This window comes from Cupressus sempervirens, chromosome 2 (assembly GCF_028749045.1).
Source record: "Cupressus sempervirens isolate cs-2001-9-10 chromosome 2, ASM2874904v1, whole genome shotgun sequence".
NCBI lineage: Eukaryota > Viridiplantae > Streptophyta > Pinopsida > Cupressales > Cupressaceae > Cupressus > Cupressus sempervirens.
This window is the reverse complement of record NC_143119.1, coordinates 722525199-722536565: the sequence shown is the minus strand read 5'-3', so window position 1 is coordinate 722536565 and position 11367 is coordinate 722525199.

The following is an 11367-nucleotide window of genomic DNA, read 5'->3' as shown; positions in this document are numbered from 1 at the left end:
TTTAGAAGGTGCAACAACTGACTCAAGGATATGTTTTGTGGATTTGGTATAAAGGAAGGATGTTTTCCTTTATCATGTATGATGGATATATGAGATTTATGAATGATTGTAAGTAGCATGAAGAGCATAATGTGAAGTTAAGCAAAGTAGAGCAAAGGTGAAGGAAACTTCATTGCCAAAGTTTTATTTTATGATCCAAAGTTGGATACTTGGATTTAAGGTTCATGACTCGGTCTACAAGGTCAAAAAATAATTGGTCTGGTTGAAAAAATAGTGGAAAGAAGTTAAAGTATAGTACATACAATTATTCTATAAGGAATAGTTGAGAGATTAGTAGGATAGTGAGTTTAGTGATCTTGCCCCAAAAGCTATTTGGACAGTGGGTTCTTCTATCTTCTACAATTCCTAACAGGGTTGGCACAACTCCTAACAAGATTGAAACAACTCCTAAAAGGGTTGGAATCTTCTAACAAGGATTCAAAGTCTCCTTACAGGGACTCATGTGTACTAAATCTTGTAATAAACTCCTAACAGGGTCTATCTTCTAAAAAGGATTATTTATATTAGTACATCACTTTGTGGGCATAATTCCCACTAGAATTTTCTGTCTTATCAAGGGTTTCCCTAGCTAACATATCTTGTGTAATTATCTATTTCCATCTTATTATGGTTGCTATTTACTTTGGTTGAATGGATAAGATTGTTTAAGGTTGATAAATGTTTTAATTATTGGGTAACAGATTCAACCCTCCCTCTTAGTTATCTTGGTGGACTATTGTTTCTAATAGCTCCTGACAACAAACTTGAAGAAGATGAGTTGGAAGATGAAGATGGAATTATAAATTTGAAGACCAACACTATCCTAAGGGGATGATAGAGTTAGAATGTATCTTCGATTGAGATGAATCAACATGTAATAAAAGGAATGTTAGAGAAAAAGGGGTTGACGAATGTGATTCATCTAATTTAGGCATAAAAGAAGATTCAAAGATGGTGAGAATCAGAATGACTTGTAACCCTCAAGAAGGAGAAAGCATGTTTCAATTTCTTACAGAGTAAAAAGATGTCATAGCAAGGAATTACGAAGAACTCAAGACTTACAATCCTAAGATCATCACTCACGACATTCTATTGAGACCTGATGCCAAAACCTTTCATTAGAGACAAAGATCAGTGAATCCTATAATTGAGACTTTGATAATGAAAGAATTACAAAACTTACTTGATGCTAAACTTATCTTCCCTCTCTAACATTCTACATGGGTTTTTAACTTGGTCCTAGTAAGGAAAAAGACTGGAGAAATTCACTTCTATGTGGATTTTTAAAATTTGAACTTGGCTTCATAGAAGGATAATTATCCATTTCCCTCTCTCGATGAAGTGTTACAAATTGTGAATGGATCTAAAATGATGTATATTCTAGATGGATATTCTGCATATAATCAAGTAATGGTAGACGAAGAAGAAAGGTTGAAGACTACATTTACAACAAAATGGGGAACCTTTACATACCAAAGGATTCCTTTTGGACTTATCAATGTGAGATCCACATTCTAAAGAGCAATGGATGAAGCATTCAAAGGCCTAATAAAAAAGTGCATAGTTATCTACATGGATGACCTCACTATCTTTTCTAAAGATAGGAGTACTCATATTGAAGACTTGAACAAGTGTTCAACCAATGTTGAAGGTATGGTATATCACTGAATCCCAAAAAGTGTTCCTTCAAGGTCACTAAAGGAAATATCCTTGGCCATATTATTTCTAAAGTTGGGATATCCATTGATCTGAAAATGATAGAGGCCATTCTTAATCTGTCACCTCCTCATAGTCGTAATGATCTGAAATCTTTCTTTGGCAAGATTAATTTTGTACATAAGTTCATTAGTGGATTTTCTAAGATAGTACATCCTCTTAATGACCTAATTAAGAAATGATCAAAGATTGATTGGGTTATTGAAATAAAGAAATCTTTTGAAGACATCAAAGTAGCAATCTTTACGACCCCAATTCTTGTAAATCTAGATTATGAGTTACCATTCAAAATCTATTCATTTTCTTTAGAAAATTCATGTGCTAAGATTCTTACTCAAAAGAAAGACAAAGAGGATGAGAGACCTATCATGTTCATGAGTTTCCCACTAAAGAAAGCTGAGTTTAACTATTCTAATCTTGACAAATAGTCTTTTGCATTGATAAAAATAGTTAAGAAATTCTACCATTATATACTCAGGAGAAAAATATATGAAATTATGCCCAATCTTATGACTAATACATTGTTGATGCTGAATGAATTAGGTAAGAGAAGGGGAAAATGGATGGCTATATTACAAGATTTCTATTTGGAGATTCAACCAATGAAGTTGGTAAGAGGACAAGGATTAACAAAGATGATAGTTGATAATGAGATCAATAATGATAAAAAAATTAAATTTGATGATGAGATCAACATTGATAATCAACAAAAGATCATGGTGTCTCAAGTGGATATTGATCAAGGAATAATTATTGATTTTTGGTATCAAGATATTGTTTACTATCTTTTGCAAAATCAATTCCCCAATGGGATGAATAGTTCCTAGCGCAGAGGACTCAAGATGAAATGTGAATCCTATATGCGCTGAAAGATAAAAAAAACTTTACAAAGGAACTATGAGGGAATTTACTTGAAATGATTGGGATACAAAGAAGTGAAAGAGTTTTTGAAATAATTCCATGATAAATATGGCATGGGACATGGATCAATAGAAGCTATACTGCATATGATTTTAAGATCAATTTATTTTGGCCTACCATATTTAAGGATACATTTGAACATGTAACTTTTTGCCATATTTTTTAGGCAAGTGCTAATAGAGAGAGGCATACAAATATGCCATTACAACTAATGTTCAAGGTATGCCCTTTTGCTAAGTGGGGGCTGGACTTTATTGTTCTACTAAACCCACCATCATCTACAAGACATATATCCATCCTCACAACTATAGACTATTACATGCACTAGATAGAAGCTGACACTTTTTGAAATTACATGAAAAATGTGGTTATAGATTTATTAGAATAACACATTGTCACAAGGTTTGGTATGTTGTTTTTCCTAGTATGCGACAATGGATTATCATTTTCTTCAATCTTCCTTACTCAATGGACACTAGACAATCTTGCCATAATCAAGTTCTCTTCTAATTACTATCTCCAAGGGAATGGTGTGGCTGAGTCCACCAATAAGAACTTGATTACAATGATAAAGAAATTGCTACAGGAAAATCTAAAAGATTAGCACACTCAGTTGAAGTATGCATTATGGACAGAAAGAATTAGGATACAAATGCTTTGGGGACATCTCCCTATTTAATTGTCTATGGACAAGAACTAGTGTTCCCACTTAATCTCAAGATTACTGTACTAAAATTTATGAAGGGGTATGCTTAGGAAATGGATAGAGTTTAGATCAAATTAATGAATCTCTTGGAATTGGATGAGAAAAGGACTATAGTTTCTGAGCATATTGAAAAACATTAGGCTGTCATCAAATGACAGTTCGACAAGCGAGCAACAATAAAATCTTTCAGAATATCCAACCTTGTTCTCCTATGGGATAAGGCAAAAGAAAATTTGGGCAGTCACATTAAGTTTCAATGATTTTGGATTGGCCCTTATCAACTTGTAGATATTTTGGGAGAAAATACTTTTAGGCTGAGTTCCTTACAAGTGGAATTGGTCCCATTACCTATGAATGACCAATTCCAAAAAAATTACTTCGAGGAATAAAAGTGGAAAACATTTCAAAATAATAATAATAATAATTTCCCTTTCTACAAGTGTGTTTGCTTTTAGTTGTGTGTTTTCTTTCAAAGTTGTGTTAGTTTGGAGGTTAGGTCTAATCAAGACTCATTCTTGATGCATTTCACATCTCACTCCTTGTGGTTTTGACTTTTTGGAAGAGGTATTCCTTTGTCAAAGAATTTAAATGATTTTATTTCTTGTACCAACTGGAGGATGGATACTACTTTCAGTCATAAAGGACTTTTAGTTTTCAAGTCAAAATTGTAGATCAATAACTCTCAACACTTTGCAAATTTAAAGATTGACTATCTTGATATTTTCAAATCAAGGTCGATGGTAGCAAGGGATAGGTAGAAGCTTATCGATTCAAAAAAAGGTCTTTTCAAAGAATTGCTCAGGTACTATTTGGTGTGAGAGTTTCCAAAATTTCTTGAACGAGGAATGTTAATTTTATCAAACTAAGGAAAGGATCTAAGAAATGACACTGATGCCTTGGCCACATAGTCTAAGTTGGGTTAGGATATAGAAAGAAAGAAATAAAAACATGGTGTTAAGAATGAAAGATTCCAAAAAGTCTAAGAAAGCTAATTTTACAATAGGGATATGCCCTCCAAAATGGCTATCCATTATCTATATAAATTGCTTGATGGAAGAATCAAATGGGAACATGTGAGCTCCATGAAGTAGGATCCAAAAGATTACTTAGAACCTAAAATGCAAATATGCTAACCCATCAAGAGCCCTTTGAACTGATTCTCTCATCTGGTTAGATAGTGATTGATACACATGATCTATTAGGAGTCTTAATGAATGGACCAGTGGAGTGGAGGATTATTTATAAGTTGCTATAGACTCATGATAGATTGCACCTTGAAACATCAAAGGAAATGAATACATTGTACACATATCGAGCTTGAAGATTTGAGATTCTAAAGTTTTAACTATTAAGGAACTTGAAAGATGTTAAAAGTGTTTGAGATTTAGTTGTTATTTGACACATGTCATAAGAATTCTTGTTGGTGATGAAACACCTTTTCCATTTCTTCCTTTTTGATGGGGCTATTTGTTTTGGTTTCACAATACATGCCCCATTTCTCCTAGAAACGGGGACCCCTATTATTTGTTTGTCTCCTAGACCCCCAGTCCACAACTTGGGTTATTTTGGAGCTCTTCACAAGCCTGTGTCAAGCCTTAGTCTCTAATTGGGCAATTCTTGAGTGTTAGAGCTAGGAAAAATTTGGAGATTTCAAGTGTATTAGTGCATAAAAATTACACTAGCACACTAGCACACAGGTGTGCTTAGTGCACAAGTGTACACTTATCTCCCTTCAAATTTGTGCACTTGTACATGTGTGCACCTCCAAAGGGTGCACACCTATGGAGGTGCGCACCTCAGGGTCTACCCATGAACCTCCTCACCTTCATTCACTATCTTTGTGCGCTCCTGATCTCCGCACCTCTGCACATCATCGACTATGCTCTCACTTCTTGCAACACAAAACCAACACAAGGTTAGACTACACCCAATAAGATATGCATATGTGCACCTCCTCTAGGTGCATGTGTTTACACCTTCAATCATCTCTAAATAACCTAAAAAACCCTAACTAATCAGAATACTAAGTCTAAAAAAGGTGTGCACATGCTCACCTATCCAAGGTGTGCATATGTGCACCTTTTTCAACCTTTTGAACCTAAAATAAGCTAAGTAAACAAAATAAAAGATGTGCATGTATGCACCTCCCCAAGGTGTGCATATGCACACAACTTTTTATACTTAGCAAGGCATACCAAAGGGTACGCACATGCACACCCCATCAATGTGTGCATGTGTGCACCCTTGGTGCACTTGAAAAACATAAAACAACTAAGTTAAGTTCCTTAGAAAGAATTCTATTGTAAAAAAATGCATGTGTGCACCTCACTAGGGTATGCACATGTGCAAGTGGACAACTATTCCTAAGTGGTATTAAAAAGGCCATTTAGCACACCAAACACACTTATCAAGGTGAGCTAGGTGCACTTTTATGCATTTCAAGACTTTTTGGGGTGATAAATTAGTTTTTTGATTGTTTTGAGGGTTTCATGTTAGGTTTTGATCTCTTAAGGTTTGTTTCTAGTATGATTTTAGCTATTTTGACTTATATTTTCCTCTTTTGTGTAGATAAAATGGCATCTTCATTATCCTTGATTTTAGCAAAGATTTCTCCCAAACCTATAGTGTTCAAATAACAAGGTACATCAAGGAAATCCTACTTTCAAGTTGGACACTCTGAAATCAGAGACACTAAGCTTGGACACATTGACTAGATAACCTTCTTCACCATCTACAATAAACCAAGAGAAAGATCTACAATGGTGTCAACACTTATTTGATCAGGATTAGTCAACTCAATGTCACATCCTACTTTTGTACAATCTTCAAAACTCATCATGGATCTCTCTGAAAACTATGTCACTAAAGAGAAGGTTGTCAAGAGTGTCATAGGTGAGATAGTCATGATCCTCCAACCTTAAAACATTGAGAAAGTCTTCCACTTTCCTAGAGCCAATCAATATATATATATATATATATATATATATATATATATATATATATATATATATATATATATATATATATATATATATATATATATATATATATATATATCTTATGAAGGAGTAGAAAGATGATATTGAGATCATGAGAAGGAAGAAAAAGAGATAATCTAGTCATCATTTTTTATTGATAGAGCACCAGTGGGTTGCAAAGTTAGCAAAGTAGACATGACCTAGGGATACATGAAGGATGATGTGAGATACACCATTGTGCTTTTATGTAGAGTCATGGGTTTACTGGCAACTTGACATCTTAATATCTATATGGTCTATTTCATTGAAACCATTTGAATGACCAAGACACCAATTGATTGGGCCACAATGCTAAGTGATAACTTGGATGAGCAGTTGGTAGTTGTTAAGGCCAACCCCAAATTCTATATGACATCATATTTGGTGTACTTGTTGGTGGCCAGAATAACCAACTACCAGGAATTTATTAAATGAGTAGCATGAAAGATGCTAATGCATGGCCCTATGAAGTATATCCTCTACTAGGGAAGAAGAAACTTTAAGATCATAGTAAAGAATATAGGATAGTGAATGATAAATTTATATTCACAATCATCTGATTCATAAAAGGTGATTATGCCAAATGGATGTTAGTAGAGGTAGCAACCAGGATGACAAAGATTGGAACCTACTATATTCATTTCAAGAGATTCACATACCTAAGGGTAGCTAGCACATAAGTGAACCCAATGAAGCTCCCAAGATATCCTTCAGATAGGCTCATTTTGTTGGAGTTTTCCAAGAAACACACATCAACATATGACAAAGTGAGGAAATAATACAAGAAGACATGGGTGTGGCCAATCACCAAAGGTTCTTTCAAGGTCAAGAAAAAGAAAGAAATCACGACCTTTGATTTAGAATGAGATCAATATCCCTTAGAAGAGTACAAATCCCCTCACCCATACTTTGATAATATTGGGATGGTGCAACATCTAGTAGGGAAGTAGTTTGTACATGAGGATGCACTAGAAGACCACTGGATGAATGTGATAGTGACCATGATATCCAAATAAGGGATTACTTAGAATGACTCTATATCTGGCAGAAAAGGCCTTAAAAAGGAAGATCACACTCAAGGCTATTGAGAAAGACATTGAAGATGTCTTAGATCCATTGTATAATCGGGACAAAATCTACAATATGGTGATCATGGATGTAGAGATTGGTAGGGATGAGAATGTAGACATCAATAATAGAGCCCACCACATAGTCCAAATAACTAGGGAATGGAGCAAGAAGCCTCTCAAACATGATCTAGTTCCACAGGTTGTTCCTCTACAAGCCACAACACAACTTATCAAAGGTAAAGGTGTAAAAGTTACCGTACCAACTTTCTTGTCTCAATCACTAGTGAGGCCATAAATGGTTCATTGATATTAGTATGAAATTGCATATTTTGAAGTGGATAGAGGAATGAAAAGGAAGAGAGGGGCAAATGGTAGCAAAAAAATAGGTCAAGCCTAACTACCTCAACAACCAAAACATAATCCTAAACAAGCAAAGCTTCAAGATGATCAGGCATCTCAAGTCTAAGAGATTGAGCAAGTGCCTCCACCAAGATAGGAATAGGAGCTAGAGCAAGAAGAGGAAGAATAGAGGGTACCACCAGCAAGTCAAGAGGAAGAAGCCCCCCCCCCCCTCAATTCCTAAGAAGGTTAGGGTTGAGCCCACTACAAGAGGGTCACATAGGAGAAAATTTAGTAAAAAGAATAGTTCTCCCTCATAGGTGCCAGAAACCATTCCTAAAGTTGAAATGGAAGAAAAGGAAGGGGAGAAAATTGAATATGTCCCCTTGAGTTAGAGAGCTCACTTGGAAAAGGCCATGGAAGAGAAAAGAAGAAGCTCCACTGTAACATCACTATCTATTCCAAAAGAACCTATCCAAGTTACTACTTTAGAGGATGAGTAGCACCAATGGATTGCAAACATTGAGCTTCAAGAGACAGATGTCTTTGATCTCTTGGATTTTTATTTCATGTCGGTGGAAACTAGGATGGTGGGGGAAAAGATATAGGATACTCCTACAAGTCAATCCCTAGGAGAGGACTAGAACCAATTAGCACCTGTACCTCAAGGAACTTTGGGTCTACCACCACTACCATCTCAAGATTGGTCATTCTTGGACAAAATCTTAGCAACACCACTTCCTCTCATAATAGACTCAGAAGAATAGGAAATAGAGGAATAAGATCCCCAACAAATGCAAGCTGGTGAAGTATCAAAGGAGGAGAAAATACATGAGAAACTTCAAAAAACTCCTCATGATATTGACTTTGGGACCTTAGCCCAAGTAGGTACAGAGACTCAAACTAGGGATCTCTGTCAATGAGAAAAGACTCCAGAGAGAACTAATAATAGAAAGGGACTTGTAGTACAAACCCCTTCTTTATTAAAATATATGTCTCCAATGGGCACTATGCCTACCTGGTTGAAGAGGGAGGTCATGGTGCAACAGAAGAGATAGATGAACATAATTGTTGAGGAGGGAATGGATGAGTTAATAAAATCTATCAAGAAGTCAAAGCCACCTACAGGTGATACATGACCACTGGACTTCATTATGAGGGACCAAGTTCAGGACTTTCTTGCACATATAACCATCCCTCCTCCACATGCTGACACTGAGGATTTGATCCTAAAGAGTATAAAATCAAGGAGATCATATTAGGAAGGTCTACAGTAGATACTGCCAAAGTACTAATTACTATGGGTGTACAAGAGGTGTTTAAGCATATGGACATAAAGGAGTCTAAACTGTTGATGCTACAGAGACAAAATGAGCTTATAAGAGGCTATCAACATGGAATAGTTGTCCCAATAGATCTAGATCATCCAAAGATCACTCTTTTTGCTACACTAGAGAGAAAGGAGAAGGGGATGGTACTATGGATTCATTTTTGGGGTCATGTCAGCAATGACATGATTATTTTGAGGGAAAGGGTGTACAAATAATACAGGGAATTTTGATCCTGTTACACTACATTTAGTTGAGCATAGATAAACTCATGTCCATAGTGAACCATGATTTTTGGTTGATGGATGAGGTACATACCTGGGAAAAAGACCTAAAGATTTTGACATCAATAAAAGGTCAAAGGTATTGTACACTATAATAGAAGAGCTTGATAAGCTTGAGGATTGGATAAAGAAGATAACTGTCAGTAATAGATTCATGGAGGGACTACATAGGGATATCCAGAGGTTAAGAAACCAGAATCAAGAGCAGATTTTGGAAGCTAGAGAAGTATTACAATGCTACTTGCTTTGACATTTTTGAAGATCATTCTAAAGCCAAGCTCAATTCAGTGCAATCAGTAGTCCAACAATTTTGAAGAACTTTTGAGGATGCTTCATCATATGAATATATTAGCCAAGCATTTAAGATTGAAGAGGTATTCTTAGAGCTAGACACTAAACATGAGGATTTTGCAGAAACTTGTATGGAGGTTAGCAATTAATGGTAAATAGTTAAAGATAACTATGCAGCTTTGCATTTGACAAAAGCTACCCATGTAGCAGAGATCATTGAGAAATTCAAGAGAAAAATCCAGACATCACTTTGGGATAGGGAAAGAAAAATCCAGATGCTGGAAATTCAATTTTGACACTTGGAAATTTTTTGGACTTTTGGAACCTGTCATCAAGGTATGCAAGTTGTGCAAGGTGCTCAGATACACAAGGTGTGTAGGTGAGCTATTTACAAAGGCACACTAACAATTTTGAAGAAGTAATAGTGCACCGATAGTTAACTGCTAATTCCTAATTTAGAACATTCCATGCACTAAAAACACATTTTGATGGTAGTTCAACTCCTAGAAATGCTCAGAGAAGGTCAAGCTTCCATTTCTAGAGCTTTTGGTGAGTCTCAGATCCTCTTGAAGCTTCCTTCTTCTTATATACTTCTTTTTTCTTTCCTTTAAGTCATGTAAAGGCTCATGCACCCATTAATTGATATAAACAAGGGTGGAGACCAACTTAGCACTATTTAGAGAGTCAATTTGTATATAATTAGATTTTTTTAATTAGTTTTTAGCATGAGTTACATTTTAAGAACTCTCTCTCTCTCTCTCAACACAAAAAGAGGAGATGGTTTCTTATAAATACATAGATGTAATATGTACTCCAGGCATTTATTTTGATGCAATAATATATGCTATTGGTGCTCTCATTTTAAGTGTAGTTATTCTTGCCAGAGTGTGTTATTTTTGTGAATGCAAGTTCATGAATAATAATGGGGCTAATGGTTTTGTTGTGTTGATTTGATTGTGCAACATTTTAGTTTTGGTGTTTGCCTCATGTTAACGAATTTCACTGATGTACAGAGTTGGAGAAAAGATCACCTATTGTTCCTGCATAGCTTCTCGTCTCGCATGAGCGCACTTTTCATGACCTTGTGATTTGATGAGAAGTGAAAAATCTTTTGGTTATTATCGAGTTCCCATTAATGATTGCATCAGTGGAACTAAGGAAGCACTGCTCCTATTTTTATTGGTTTCCTACTCAATCTTTTTGATGATTTAACTTGCAAATGTGTTGTTACCATGATTTATGTCCATGAGGAATTTCCCTTTTAAGTTATTTTCTTTAATCTCTCATTAACTTATCTTTGTTATTTTATTTTCTAACACTTGGTTAAGATAAGAATTCATATAGTTGCATCGATAAATTGCATTCATCATAAAATAGAAAATACAAAAAAAAATATTTCTTTTGTGGTTACTTTTTGAAACAACAAGCAAATCAAACATCTTATCAAAACTTGGCTCAAACTAGAAAAGGGATCCTTGTGAACATACACATTTATGTTCAACTAAGCAGATTCCAGTAGGTGACAAGATCACCCAAAACCTTGGAGTTGATCCTAGATTAGCTTTTCAAGAGAGGAGTTCGAAAGGATTCTTGTCGTTAAGCATCGTGTAAAATGACAACTCAACAGTTAATCATCAATTAAACAAAATCTCATAT